At 38.7% G+C, this 16434-nt stretch overlaps 1 protein-coding gene across 1 annotated transcript in view; it reads right to left on the bottom strand.

The window, feature by feature from the left end:
* Positions 1-1911: 1911 nt before the first annotated feature.
* GPD2 (glycerol-3-phosphate dehydrogenase 2) overlaps positions 1912-16434 on the bottom strand; it is a 230804-nt gene continuing 216281 nt past the window's right edge. Inside the window, exon 19 of the mRNA XM_063429620.1 lies at positions 1912-2005. The gene's annotated coding sequence lies outside the window, so the exon portion shown is untranslated. The remainder of the gene's footprint in view (positions 2006-16434) is intronic.

Genomic DNA, 16434 nt, shown 5'->3' with positions numbered 1-16434 from the left:
AATAGAATCTTCAAAATTATTTTTTTCCTCTCTTTTTTTTCTCATTTACTAAGGACACACAAAAAATTCAATGGGCTATTTATTCGCTAGGCAAATAAAAATGTTAAAAATCAACCTCTAAACTAATTTACAAGCAGTTCAAATTGTTAATAATATGTGTCCTATCTGTTGACTGTTTTCAGCATTTTTTCCCTTATGTCATAATTTAGTAAAATGTTGTATTATCTTCTTACAAATGTCTAATAAACCAGAAATGCAAAAAGTCAAACAACACTTTCTAGTATTCACCATACAAAAAAAAATAAATGATATTAATAAATAGGTAAAATGATTAGACTTGGAGATTTATTTCCATACAATCCTTTATTTCATTAGAAAAAGAAACCATTAACATAAAACAGATGTTGAATTACTTGAACACATCCAGTTATGGTCAGATCACATATTGTCCTGCTACCACCCCTTTCAACATAGTTACTCAATAGACTCCCAATTTCTTTCTTTCTAGATAACAGAGATATAATAAATGTGGGTAAACGTTACAAGACTTGCAGGTCTTCAAAGCAGTACGAAATCGGTCTCTTGGTCTCTCAGGACATGGAAATTGTAATCAATGGCATAAATAACACATGCAAAGATACTCAACAAGATTAACATGACCCATAAAGCTCCATGGGTGAACAATCATATAAGAGAAATTGCCATGACAGTCTTGCTAAGAACATTGTCATAGGTATAGTGATATGACTTGTATCACCTTCTTCACCCAAGCTACGGAACCGTTTGTATTTGGATGCATCATTGATCTTAATTAAACTCCTGATTTCAGTTACTACTTAACAAGTCAGTTGGGATGCGAGAAAAAAGGGCCAAGTAAGTAGTCTCCACTGCTCCCTAACTTTAACCAGATCAGATTTCACAGGACATGGGATGATTGGAGCAACAATAAAAATATGGAGGTGGAATTAGCAAGATTCTGGAACCAAGTGATTACAAAATCCCAACTAATTACAGCTGATGTGATATGCGTAATACCACAGGCATCTATTGCTGTGTTTTGATGTATTTAGGTTTTGTAATAAATTAAAAATAATAAATTGATAAATTAAAAGAATATGTGTGCAGAAGAGGAGGGGATCAAAGTGGGTTGGAGGACATGAGTATTAATCCAGCAGATAGTGTATATATCTGTTAGTCCATACTCACCGTTTTTATGTGTGTGTTTTGAGGCCATTTGTCACACAATGCTGCTTTACATATTTACTACTATTCTGCTTGTCCATTCTTTCTTTTTGAAGAATTACAACTTGTAAAAAAGGACTGTGGTCATTCCACATCATTGGCCATAGCAGACAAAAATGTGTGCACATTTTACGTGTAACTTACAAATACACACTAGTCTCTTTATTCCCAGTAACAATGTCTTTGACTTGTTCTCCACAATTTATTTAGATATTTTCATGAAAACAGCCAGCCATAGCCCTCGATTATTTGTATCTGTTTCTCCAATTAACAAGTGTTCCTGCATGACATTTTGTAAAACATGATATTTTATTTTTATGAACGGAATATAGACATCATGCAACGATTTTAACAAAGCAGCTTTGTTTCGCTTGTAGAACATCAAGTCCTAAAGCTGGACCTGCACATGGAGAACTCAAACCCAATCTAGTTCTTTGAACATAGTGCTTAATATTTTTGCTATACAGCAGTGCCCATAGCCACATAGTCTGTAAATAAAGGAGTACACTGAAAGTAAGCATCCAATCGAGTGAGGCAATGCAAAACGTACGTGCTGACAGCATGTTGCATGTAGATAGTTATATCAATTTAAATAGACAGACTGGCTTTTACAGCAGTACCATTGCTGTATATGAGGCATGTCCGTGGTGCATTATAATGGAGTGCTGAGGACTGACTGAAGATTATGGATATCCCCGTAGATCTCTGTCTTGCAGGGAGTTATTGCAATGGTCCACTCACTTCTATGGCACTTAATTTATTTCTGTATCGAAAATATAAAATAAAAATTGAAGTTAGTGCAGTTTTCATTCATGTTGTTAGATGGACATGACAAAATGCTATAAAAAGCTATAAAACACTTTGTTCTTTAAACACATTGCTTTGTACTTTAATTGTAAATGAAAAGTTGTCTGTCCCGTCAGTGACCCTCTCTGTTTCCATGCTAGTAATTGTTAAAGTAACACTGAAGGGTTAGGAATACATGTCTGTATTCCTGATGCTACAACCCTGATGCCTCTTACCAATTAGCGCCACCGGTTTAAAATAAAATAAAACAAAAATTCAAATAAAATAAACAAATAAAATCTCCAGCACTGAGCCTCCCCCAGCGCTTCAGCAACCTCCTCCTCGGGTTGTGTCATCCTGAAAATGTGCCTCCGGGATGACGGGGCCAATCCAGTGCTCCTCATAGAGGAGCATTGGGGACCTTAGGCGCATGTGGGACATTAGCCGTGATGCGCCTAAGATTCTGTCACTGAGAATCATTTAGTATAATGATTCTCTATGGCACATGCACGTGTGATGTCACTGTATGTTACGGTATGAGAGTTGGAAAGTAAGATTCTTGGCTCTCATAACCAGAGGGTTTGGAGTTGTGGCTTCTAGCCTTGCTTCCAAAATCTAATTAGTGAACTAAAGGGTTCTGGGGGTGGGGTGAAGGACTATAGGCACTATAACAACTTCAATAATATGCCTACAGTGTCCCTTTAATGGGTTTGTGTCCCATCCTGTGACATTCCACTTACTAGGCAGTTACATGAGGGTCTATTGACTAAACAGGGACTTGATGAAAGGCTTGCAAAACTGCCAGCTGGAAAAGCCAAGATAGTGATAAATTCCAGCTTAGAAGAGTTTGCGATTTGTAAAATTTGCAATTTTATGTCTAAATATTACATTTCAGTTCTCACACTATATAATTTTTTATATAAAAACACATAAACTGTTGTATTTATATATATATTTGCAATCATGCACCTAAATATGCAAGTATGAAATAAATATCATAATAATGTTATTGTATGGGTGATATTAAATGTTATTGTAATGCAGATTCAGAATAGGACAAACAGGCAGAATAGTAAGGTAAGGTTCACATCAAAGGAAATAAGTCAAAACCACAAAATGTTGCAAAAAATGCCAGCTTTGCCATATTCAGCAAGAGACACATTAATCATTCCTGAGTACTGTAAGAAATTAGTTTTACTGTAATCTCAATCTCAGGGAGAATGAACACATTTTCTGGGTCTCAGGGTGAATAAAGAGATTTTCTGGCTCTCAGGGTGAATGGGAAAATTCTTTGAGCCTCAGGGTGAATGGGGAGATTATCAGGGTCTCAGTGGGAATGGAGAGATTTTCTGGGTATCAGTGGAAATTGTAAGATTATCTGGATCTTAGGGTGAATGGGAACAGTATATATGTCTCAGGGTGAATGGGGAGATTATCAGGGTATCAGTGGAAATTTTAAGATTATCTGGATCTTAGGGTGAATGGGAACAGTATCTATGTCTCAGGGGGAATGGGGAGATTATCAGGGTATCAGTGGAAATTTTAAGATTATCTGGATCTTAGGGTGAATGGGAACAGTATCTATGTCTCAGGGTGAATGGGGAGATTCTCTGGGTCTCAGGGTGAATGTGGAGATTATCTGGGTTTAAATGTGAATGGGGAGATTATCTGGGTCTTAATGGGGAGATTATCTGGGTCTTAATGAGAATGGGGAGATTATCTGGGTCTTAATGTGAATAGGGAGATTCTCTCGGTCTCAGGGTGAATGGGAAGATTATCTGGGTCTCAGAGTGAATGGGGAGATTATCTGGGTCTCAGAGTGAATGGGGAGATTATCTGGGTTTTAGGGTGAATGGGGAGATTATCTGGGTTTTAGGGTGAATGGGGAGATTATCTGGGTCTCAGAGTGAATGGGGAGATTATCTGGGTCTCAGAGTGAATGGGGAGATTATCTGGGTTTTAGGGTGAATGGGGAGATTATCTGGGTCTCAGGGGAAATAGGGAGATTATCAGGGTCTCAGTGTGGATGGGAACAGTATCTATGTCTCAGGGTGAATGGGGAGATTATCTGGGTATTAGGGTGAATGGGGAAATTCTCTGGGTCTCAGGGTGAATAGGGAGATTCTCTGGGTCTCAGGGTGAATGAGAAGATTATCAGGATCTTAAATGTGCTCATTTGTTAACTTTTGGGATGAATGGGCAGAATAATAGGCACTTAGGGTAAATAAGTGAATTTATAATATCACTATGGGCAGCTTTCCATAGTTATTAGCTAGGTTCTCATGCAGGGTTATTAACTGAAGTAAGGATTCAAAGTGAATTTCAAATTTGATGCAAAAATAGTTGAATTGGAAAAATTATCTAAGTCAGCTATGCTTCCAGTTCAGCCACTTTGGCCTAAAATTCACTTTGGATTCCCATGGTGATTGGTCAGATTCCCATTGTGATTGGTTAGGTTCCCAGTGTGATTGGTTAGGTTCCCAGTGTGATTGGTTAGGTTCTCAGGGTGATTGGTTAGGTTCCCAGTGTGATTGGCTGGGTTCTCAGGGTGATTGGTTAGGTTCTCAGAGTGATTGGTTAGGTTCTCATGGTGATTGGTTAGGTTTCCAGTGTGATTGGTTAGGTTCCCAGTGTGATTGGCTGGGTTCTCAGGGTGATTGATTAGGTTCTCAGAGTGATTGGTTAGGTTCCCAGTGTGATTGGTTAGGTTCCCAGGGTGATTGGTTAGGTTTCCAGTGTGATTGGTTAGGTTCCCAGTATGATTGGTTAGGTTCTCAGGGTGATTAGTTAGGTTTGCATGGTGATTGATTAGGTTTCCAGTGTGATTGGTTAGGTTCTCAGGGTGATTGGTTAGGATCCCAGTGTGATTGGTTAAGTTCTCAGGGTGATTGGTTAGGTTCTCAAGGTTATTGGTTAGGTTCCCTTGTGTGATTGGTTAGGTTCTCAGGGTGATTGGTTAGGTTCCCAGTGTGATTGGTTAGGTACTCAGGGTGATTGGTTAGGTACTCAGGGTGATTGGTTAGGTTCCAAGTGTGATTGGTTAGGTTCTTAGGGTGATTGGTTAGGTTAACAGTGTGATTGGTTAGGTTCTCAGTGTGATTGGTTAGGTTCCCAGTGTGATTGGTTAGGTTCTCAGGGTGATTGGTTAGGTTCTTAGGGTGATTGGTTAGGTTCCTAGTGTGATTGGTTAGGTTCTTAAGGTTATTGGTTAGGTTTTCATAATCTAAGGATTAGTAGGCAGTTGCTCTGGGTCTAAAGGTGATTGGGAAGATTCTAGGGGCCTTAGAGTAAAGCTTCACATGATATCAATACCTGACTGTATCATAATTTGTATTTACAATATTGCGCTGATTTACAAAAGCTTCAGCTTCTCAGGGTGATTGGTTAGGTTTTCATGTTCTAAAGATAAATGGGTAAATCCTCAAGGTACATATGCAAATTCTCTGGCTCTTGGAATCTGCAGATTTTCAAGTTATCAGAGTAAACCTGCAGATTCTGAGAGTGCAAAACCCGTAATAATTATGCCAACTAAAACTGCGAGTCGCTTGAACAACATACAGGTAAAGTGCAGTGCGGTGTTCCAGCTGCATGTACTCCACACATAACAATATTACCCAATACTTAAAGGAGCACTATAGTGCCAGAAAAACAAACTCATTAGGTCCCCCCCCACCCTCCTGCTGGGCTGATGGGGTTAAAACCCATTCAGTCACTTACCTTTCTCCAGTATCGGGCTCCCTCTGTGCTGGGGAACTCTCCACCCCCTGCCGACGTCAGATCACGCAAGAGTTGCGCGCGTATTCAAACAGCCCATATGAAAGCATTACTCAATGCTTTCCTATGGACGTTCAGCGTCTTCTCACTGTGATTTTCACAGTTAGAATCGCGGAAGCGCCTCTTGTGGCTGTCAATGAGACAGCCACTAGAGGCTGGATTAACCCTCCATGAAACATAGCAGTTTCTCTGAAACTGCTATGTTTTCAGCTGCAGGGTTAAAACTAGAGGGACCTGGCACCCAGACCACTTCATTGAGCTGAAGTGATCTGAGTGCCTATAGTGGTCCTTTAAAACTGCCTTTAACCCCTTAAGGACCAAACTTCTGGAATAAAAGGGAATCATGACATGTCACACATGTCATGTGTCCTTAAGGGGTTAAAGTCCAAAATAATAAAGTGCAAGAGAACAAGGTGCCACTCTCATTACAACAAAAGTGCCAATTATCTTTATACTTATACAGGTCTAACTTGTGTTCTTATTCACATATATACAGGGCCGTCTTTAATACTGATTGGACCCTGGGCAGGTATTTGATTGGGGCCCCTTGAGCTAGCCCTTCCCCTTCCTAGCATGCAATCACGCCATCAACGTCCACACACACAAAAAAAACCCCACACACTTAGCCCTCTCATTTCTTACGGAGACAAAATACACACACTAACACACATACAGATGCAAACACTGACATACCAAGAGATGCACACATACACAGGTACAGACATACATAGAGAGATACACAGACACAGAAGTGCATACACAGACACACATGCAGATACACAGATATACACTGATACACCTAAAAACACTGATGCACAGATACACTCACTGGCAAACATGCAGATAAACAGAAACACTAACACAGAAACAAACATACTGACATACATGCAGATTCATACAATAACATACAGATACATACACGGACCCACATGCAGATACACTGACACATATACAGATACACAGACACACGTGCAGCTACACATACACACATACAGATACACATTCAAATACACAGAATTACATTCACCCAGATACAAACACAGACACACATACAGATACACACTGACTCACATGCAGATACAAAGACATGCAGACACACATACAAACATATACACATATAGACATACACATATACAAACAGACACAGAGATAGATTGGGTAGAGCTGGTGGAATGAGACACATTGGGGGGTGGGGGAATGAGACACAATGGGGGCTGAGGGAATGAAGCACGTTGGGCAAAGCTGGGGGAGTGAGACCCGTGAGGGGCTAGGGGAATGAGACACATGGGGGGACTGAGGGAATGAGACACATTGGGGGGTGGGGGAACGAGACACAATGGGGGGCTGCAGGAATGAAGCACATTGGGGGCAGCTAGGGTAATGAGAAACATTGGGTAGAGCTGGGGGAATGAGACCCATGAGGGTCTGGGGGAATGAGACACATCAGAGGGCTTGGGGATACAAAGACATGCAGACACACATACAAACATATACACATATAGACATACACATATACAAACAGACACAGAGACACACAGATACACATATATACAAATACACACATATGGCTTCCCATATTTATGATGCATCAATAAAGCAGAAAAGAGAGCTGAGGGGCCCTAATAGAGTTACACTGTTTATTTTATGTCAAGGCAAGTAACATAAAATGTATGCTATATTATCAACTTTCAGTATATTTAGTATTAAATATCTTAACAATACATAAGCAATTAATTTATTTTACAAAAACGTTATAAAACTTGTTTGTTAAATACAATAGTTAAAATTTCAGTCCCCCTGGGATAAAGACTCCTTTCTGCAGTCTCCAATTTAATTTTCCTGCAGCACCCCATATTCATCGCCTATTAGCTCGCTCTGTTAGGAAATAATGCTTTCGATAATTCTGTAATGCCAATAAACTGTGCTACAGGAACAAAGGATTATCTTCTAACCTCTGCTCTGCTAGGTGGGCCGGAAAAGAACCGAATGTACACTAGCCTTGCGCTAAAAAGGGTTTGAAGAATTAACTCCCTGGTTTAGGAATTAATAAATGAGGAGTTTAACAGAGCCCCTGGAACACAATTTAATCAGCCTCTTCCACAAAGCGTTTTTCCTTAGGCATCATGTGGGATTATTCCCTTGCTGAATGAATTTAAAAATGTAAATGGCATTGAAACATGCATGAATCACTAATATAGACATGAGGTTCTAGATGACACCTGCTTCAGTCTGAAAAGATTGAAATCCACTCTTTTATATAGCAAAGACATCATTATTTGAGTGATGTTTAAAAATAGAGAAGAGGTATTATTTTTGTTATTATTACTAGATATTAGTGCTGTAGTTTTAATTTTTTTCTATGTATTTTTTCTTTAGAGAAAATTGAAATATTGTGTGACATGCAGTGAGTGACACGGTTAGTGATGAACCTATTCATTTGTACTTATTAACTGATTTAATTTATACTATTCAGAGCTAAATTCCGATTAAACATCACCAATTAATTATTCATCCTAAATCATTACTTAACAACACCAATGTCATTTTCACGCAAAATGGATCTGAATGACTGTGAAAATCCATGGCTTCATTTTTCTACAACATTTAATAGCGCAGAAAATTTAACTTACTAAACAGTGAATTATAGCAAGTTAATCAGCTTTCTAACATTTTGTTCAAAGTAGTCAAATTGAAAACAAAAAAATCCCACTGATCTCAGATTGAGATTTTCGCTAACTCGGGTAGTTTTGCCTTAGAATTAAGCATTAGTAATAAGTATTAGGTATTAATTAATTAGAAAAGACAGTTTTGTAAATAGAATTTCCTATATAATATTGATTCCAGAAAAGCTAGCTTAAAGAAAACATGAAACAAAGAAATAAAAAGTGTTTATGCAAGGAGAGATATCAAGGTACAGAAGAGAAAGTTAGATATGGGTGGAAGAAACCAATTGAAATAACTCCAGAAGATCACAAATAAATAATTACAGAAATAAATCATTACAGTAATACACAATGCTAGGATTTGGTTAACTTTGAACTGAAATAAATGACCATTGTATTCCTTTCAGGGGAATGAAAATGTACATTTAAGGATAGAAGGGAAAAGTAGACAGAGAAGAATTTAAAGGCAACATTACTCAAAGTTAAAATGTTACTGGTATTTATAGAGGGCTGGGTGAATGAGACACATTGGAGGGAGCTGGGGGAATAAGAAACATTGGGGGTTGGGGGAACGATACGCAATGGGGAGATGGGGTAATGAAGCACATTGGGGAGCTGAGGGAATAAAACACATTGGGGGTGGGGGAATGAGACACATCGTAGGGCTGGGGGAATCAGACACATGGGGGATTGAGGGAATGAGACACATTGGGGAGAGCTGGGGGAATGAGTACACATTGGGGGAGCTAATAGAATGAGATACATTGGGGAGGGGGAGAATGCGACACATTGGTGGGAGCTGGGGGAATGAGACACATTGGGGGAATGAGACACATTAGGGGGCTTGAGAAATAAGACACATTGGGGAGAGCTGGGGGAATGAGACACATTGGGGATGGGGGAACGAGACACAATGGGGGGTTGTGGGAATTAAGCACTTTGGGGAGTGCTGGGGGAATGAGACCCATCAGAAGGCTGGGGGAATGAGACACAATGGGGGGGGGTGGAGGAATAAAGCACATTGGGGGGAGCTGGGGAAATGAGACACATGAGGGGCTGGGGGAATGAGACACATTGGAGGGCTGGGGGAATCAAGCACATGGGGGGACTAAGGGAATGAGAAACATTAGGTGGCTTAAAGAATGAGACACATTGGGGAGAGCTGGGGTAATGTGTACACATTGGGGGAGCTGGTAGAATGTGAGAGACATTGGGGAAGGGGGAGAATGAGACACATTGGTGGGAGCTGGGGGAATGAGACACATTGGGGGAATGAGACACATCAGGGGGCTTGAGGAATGAGACACATTGCGAAGAGTTGGGGGCACATTGAGGGGCCTGGGGGAATGAGACAATTGAGGGGCTGGAGAATGAGACACACTGGGGGCTGGGCGAATGAGATACATGATGGGCTGTGGGAATGAGACACATGGGGACAGGGGGAATGAGACACATGGGGGGACTGAGGAAATGAGACACATTGGGGGAGCTGGAGGAAGGAGACACATTAGGTTCTGCGGGAATTACACACATGGGGCTGGGGAAATGAAACACATGAATGGAGAGACTGGGGGAGGAAATGAGACAGATGGGGGGCTGGGTGGGAATGAAACACATGGAGCGGCTGGGAGGAGAAAATGAGACACATTAAATGAAGGAGCTGGGGAATGAGGCACATGGATAGCTGGGGAAAATACACAAAGAAACATAGAGAGCCTGGGGAGAAAGATATAATGTACTGGGGAAAAACAGACACATAGAGGTGCTGGAAAGGGGAGAAAGAGACACACAAAAGGGACTCGGTAAAGAAAGAGGCACACAGAAGGCTGGGAGGGTACAAAAGACACAGATTGGCTGGGGAAGGCGCAAGAGACAGACAGGGGCTCAGCAAGTGGTAAAAGAGTCAAACATGGGCTGGGGGTAAACACACAGAGGGGCTGGGTGGGTGGAACAAAGAGACACAGAAGTGACACACAAAGGTGCTAGGCAGATAAACAGATATATTTGGGATGGGGAAGGGGAGAAAGAGATACACAAAAGGGGGTAAGAGATTCAAGAGGGTGAATAAGGGACAGATTTTTAGGGGTGAATGGGGGGGGGGGCAAGGCAAAATGTATCTTTGCCTGTGTAGCTAAAAATCCTTGCACCGGTCCTGTGTTGCCAATATTATTATTATTCGCTTTTATATAGCTCAAGCATATTTCTTGCATACAATCTATGAGGATTTGAGGTAGGCAGTTATATACCATTAGGTGTCTTGCTCAAGGGCACTTACTGGTAAGGTGGGATGACTAGGATTCAAACCTAGGTGTCCCAGTTCTACAATCCTACTGTTTTAACCAATACGTTTAGAGCCTGGATAGTATGTGTGTAGCCAGCAATACTACTTCTAGAAACGAGATATTACCTCTATATGCATCAACACTTCTAGAACCACGGTAGTGCCTCTGTAGCCAACAATACTCATAGAACCTGGGAAGCACCTCTGTAGCTAACAATACTTCTAGAACCTGAGCAGTACCTTCCTTTGTAGCCAACAATATTTATAGAACCTGGGCAATACCTCTGTAGCTAACAATATTTATAGAACCTGGGCAATACCTCTATAGCCAACAATAGTTATAGAACTTGGGCAATACCTCTGTAGTCAATAATACTTCTAGAACCTGGGCAATACCTCTGTAGCCAACAATATTTATAGAACCTGGGCAATACCTCTGTAGTCAATAATAGTTATAGAACTTGGGCAATACCTCTGTAGCCAACAATACTTCTAGAACCTGAGCAATAACTCGGTAGCCAACAATATTTATAGAACCTGGGTAATACCTCTGTAGTTAACAATACTTCTAGAACCTGGGCTATACCTCTGAAGTCAACAATATTTATAGAACCTGGGTAATACCTCTGTAGTTAACAATACTTCTAGAACCTGAGCAATACCTCTGTAGCCAACAATATTTATAGAACCTGGGTAATACCTCTGTAGTTAACAATACTTCTAGAGCTGTCAAACTATTGCTTGTTTACAACTACCGTCAATCTTTGAGCAGTTCATGGAATTGGCTGCCACTGCATCATATAATATACTAATCTGGTATATTTTCCTCTGACCCTGGCAACACTGGGTACTTGTTGCCTTTGCTGATGACTACAACCCTGCAGTATACAAGCCTTTTCTTTGAATATATCAGTAACTTCTATAAACAGATTACTCTAAAACCTGGATTACTTTAATGAAAACAAAGCAAACTGCAAAAAAAGAAACATCCTACAAATCCTTAATAGTCGCGCAATAAACCTTACGCAACCACTTCCCCCACCTCTAAATAGAATAATATAGAACATGGTCATAGGTCAGAGGGTCTTGTCTATCCTAGAAATACAATAAATATGTAATAAATATAGACTTTGCTTTAACTCTTTTATTCCAGAGGGCCTAGCAAACCATATTAAAGCCAGGTTCACTGTAAAATTATCTCGAGCTTTAGGTTAGTTTGATTGATTTACCTACGTATTAAAGCCATGACTATTATACCATATTGTAACATTTGGACATCATTAATGTTAATGCTGAAAAAGGAACTTAACCTTACAAACATATTTTAAATAAAACAAAATTGCCCTTTAAGACTTTTTTTTTTTTGATTGATCACAAAGTGCCCTCCTACTTTTAAATTCAAAATGAAAAGATCAAAAGAGAAAAGAGCATGCAACGAGCTGCCAACCATTTATGGGTCTCCGTCAGTTTAACAAGATGACAGTGGACATATATGTACTTTGTTAAAGATTTGCGGCCAAGGGTCAAGTAACCCAGTCAATTAATAAGACATCTTATAATCTAAGCACACTCGTTGATTAGTTCAATGAGTCTCGGAGATCTGCAGTTACAACAATCAAATCTGCCGTAGACATTAAGTACCTATAATTGGCTGTAGAAGTTCACAAGATATCAATACCTGTCTGTATCATAGTTTGTATTTACAATATTGAGCTGATTAGCCGCACTAGCACCATTTACAACCAGCAAAGAGATTTGCGTACAGATAAACAATTTATAGCATCTCTGCTGACTAAAGAACTGAGAATTTATTGTCAGCAGGAGAGTTATATTACCTACAATTTGAAGAGTTGCTGTTTCATCTAAAATTCGTAACATAAAAGTCAGATATTTTTCATCTGCCGCTCTGGTATCAAAAGTATTGCAACAAACCTTGCCCTCTATTTATGTCACATAACTGTACCTAAGAATTTAACAGCCCCCAAAAAATAAGAATGGGGCAGAATTTGGCATACAAAAACATTGCTTTGCGGGGTTTGTGTTTTCAAATGGGATTGAACTAATATTCCTAATGGTACATTTATTTTCTATAAGTACCATATGAAGCAGAAATGGTAAATCAGTACATATAAATAATTATGTGTAAAGTCAATAAATGTAACTATAAGAAACCTCAATTTACATCAATTTAAAAGCAGCCCAGAAGATCAGCTCTAAGAAAGTGATCTGGTTGCTAGGAGGTCAGGAATGATGGGGTAGACATTTGTAAAGAACATTGGATCAGAAACTAATTTATCAATCTACATTGAAAGGATGCTCAAAGTGGGCACACGTGTATACACTAGTTTTAATTTAGCGATGCTGTGTAGACTGTTTTTTTTTTAAATAAATAATAATAATTAGTTTTGCTCTGTAAACCCATTCTTAATCACCTCCCTACCAATTTGTTACATTTCAATTTTGCTTCAATGATTCTACTGTACACATTGCTATGAATTGGAGTTCTAAAGGGGTTTCACCTTTACTGTGCCCATAAATTACTGCATTTGAGATTAAAAAATAAATGTGGTTTGTCCAGAAACAAATTGACTCCTCAAATTTAAAAAAACCTTTTAATCCACAACAGAACAAATCTTTTTGGATTTGGAGAACAAATTTGATTTTGATGAGTCAATTTGTTTAAGGCCAAACCAATTTTTTTTTTTTTTAATCTCAAATGAAGTAGTTTGGGAACCGCTGCTCAAAAAAATAAAGGCAAATCGAATTGTTACTCAGCAGTCCTATAGAATCCTGAGTGACCACCATGAGGCTTTTTTTTTTTTTTTAGCTTTTTTTATGCTAATTTATCACTGGGGGATAAAATCAATTAGAAAGTTTAAGTTTCAGAAAAAAACACAAATTGCCACACTCACTCATTCTAATTATAACAAATTGAATACACTATATAGAATAAAACTAAATAAAAATGAGAATGTGCGAGGGATCTCTAGCTCATTTTAAACTAGTCCTTGACACCAACAGTGCATTTTTCCCCATTAAGTAATCCCTAAATAATGGACCATTAATGTTCCTCGATGAGTGGATTTATACCGTCTATTGTAGATTATTGCACTCTAATAAATCTTTGTCTTAATGCTGGTACTCAGCACCTCCAGTATTCACCCTCGCATGATCACCCTTAATAGTCTTTATATTTTGGACTGTCATCCTGACTATAAGTGTCTTACTTAGAGGATCTGGTGGCTAATTTTCTCACTAACCCACTGTTTTGCCTATCACATCTAGATTGGAAGGACTGTTTTGGTTAAATGGTGCTCCTGCTTATTACAGTTTCCTTCACATCTGGTCGCCAAAGAGTCGCTCCGTCATCTTGCAGTCTGCTAATGAGATCCCTCATTTAATTAATACCATAAGAATTCTAATTCTGACTGAATCAATTTAACGTGATGTGATTTTGTCAGCTCTATTCCCCAAGTAAAAAGTGAGCCTGGTGCTTATTACATACATCATTTCATGGGCTCTGCATTCCCTGCTGACTTAAACAAATTCTAATTAAGACTAATTAAAGCATCATTTATGAAAGAGCTTGTGATAGCTATGCAAACATTCTAGGTGGGTGTGCTTTGCATAATAATTATCCTAGTTAATATTAAGGCTAGGTCCTTAGCAATTAGATCCTGAAATATGAGGAGCATTTTATAATTTTAAGCATTAGTAATTAACATATCTATTTATCTATCTATCTATCTATATTTTTTTGTGAACATGGTATATTAGAATTGTATATTAAAGAACTGTGTAAATTAGAATTATATAATATAAAATAGTTCAAGTGAATTAAAATCTTTAATTTATATATATTTTTTTAAAACAGCAACTTTTGTGCAGCTATGAAACTTGCATGATGTTATGTTTCTTATAGTTAAAAAGTATTTTAGAAAAAGTAGAAAGTCAAATGACAGGCAGACAGATTGATTCACAGAGAGCAGGGCCGGATTACCATAGGGGGCAATGGAGCTTAAGCTCCAGGTTCATGCCCATGAAATAGACCTATTGATAAAACAACAACAAAATAAAAATAAAAAACAAAACAAAAATAAAATTAAAAAAATATATATTTTTTTATTGATTTCTTTTATTTACTACTCTTCACACATAGAGAGAATTACATATGGGAGCACAGAAATTATGCAGGGGAACAAAACTGCTGTGGACTGGCTAGAAAAAAAAATTAAAAGCTGACTTTGCGCACTTTGCACATTCTCTTGCTGTTTCTGCCGCTCTACACTTAGTACATCTACCTCTTTCTCAGTTCCAGGATGCATATCAGAAGCTTTTCTGTCTGGTAGTAAGAAGGGAAGGAGAGGAGTGGACAAGTGAGTGCTGAGGAGAGAGGATTCAGAGTTTGTGATTAGTGAGAGAGGAGATCTGTGTGGCTTGTAATATAGACTGTAAGAGTAAAATATGAAGAAAAACAATAGTTTTGGGACGATTCGAGATTTATCTATGTGGTATTTCAGTTTGGCCAAATTTTGTCCGTGTAAACGATTTGCACAAACCAAAATTGCACAAAAATGTTTGAATCAGTGTACTCCAAAATTTAAATATTCTGTATGTATGTTGCATTACATTGATAGGAGCATTGTCTCTCAATTTTGTCCACAGAATAATTTTAAAAGAAGTAACCAATAGTTGGGAAAAAGAGGAGGACCAGTAAAAAAAAAAAAATCAATATTTAAGTATTGTACATTTATTAAATATATAAGATATAAATATATAAATGTAGATATGTTTTGCTTCACACTTGATTTGGGAATAAAATCAACATTTAATTGTTGTTCCCTAACCATCAAGCAATCATCTATTTTTTGATACCACAGTTGGAACTCCAAATCACAAAAAAATACAAAATGGTTTTGTCCCTTGTCCATATAGCGTTTCGGAGTTGGGGATTTCGGACAAATTTCCAACTTTGACGGTTCAAACGTTCTTTTCTGCTAAATAGAGACACATCAAAAAGAATGTCCTTTTAATAAGGTGGAAACTTTCAGATGTATATAAGGAAATATATATGAGAGCAAGATTCTTTGTAATGGAAATATTGTGTTTAGTGAAGATGGGTAGAACCTATGAAGATTCCAATCTCAGAATCTTCTAATCTGGTAGAGGCCAATGGTATCTCAATGCACATGTCACAATGAACCCTCTCTGACCAGTATCTACTGCATATACATCTACATGTATCTAACAATAAACCCAACACTGTACAGCCCTCTGTGGTGGTTATGGTGTCAGGAGTGAGTGTAAGTAGTTAAACCATTTTAGAATATAGGGTCTGACAAGTATCCGTCACCACCTCCCCTGCTGCCACAAGCTCCTGCAAAGAGCTCCACTGAGTTAAGTCCTGCCATGCAAGGCTGGCTCTTTGCCAGAGGGAGTCAGCTGAGTGTCCTCAGCCAATCAGCAAATGTGTGTGGCCCTATATGGCTAGATTTAGCTCGGTGTAGGAACTTCCAGCTGGAGAGAAGAACGCTGACCAGTCACAGGTAACTTGCAATACAGTTCTTAAATTGTTAGACTGCTTACTCTGAGAGGGCACTCCTGCCACCATTTCACCTACAAAGGACTGTAGTGCTTATGGTGCTTGAACAGTTACTTTAATAAAGAGAGTTAAATTAATCATGTGTT

This window comes from Pelobates fuscus, chromosome 8 (genome assembly GCF_036172605.1).
Source record: "Pelobates fuscus isolate aPelFus1 chromosome 8, aPelFus1.pri, whole genome shotgun sequence".
Lineage (NCBI taxonomy): Eukaryota > Metazoa > Chordata > Amphibia > Anura > Pelobatidae > Pelobates > Pelobates fuscus.
Note: the sequence above shows the minus strand (reverse complement) of the source record. Positions and strands in the feature narration are given on the sequence as shown.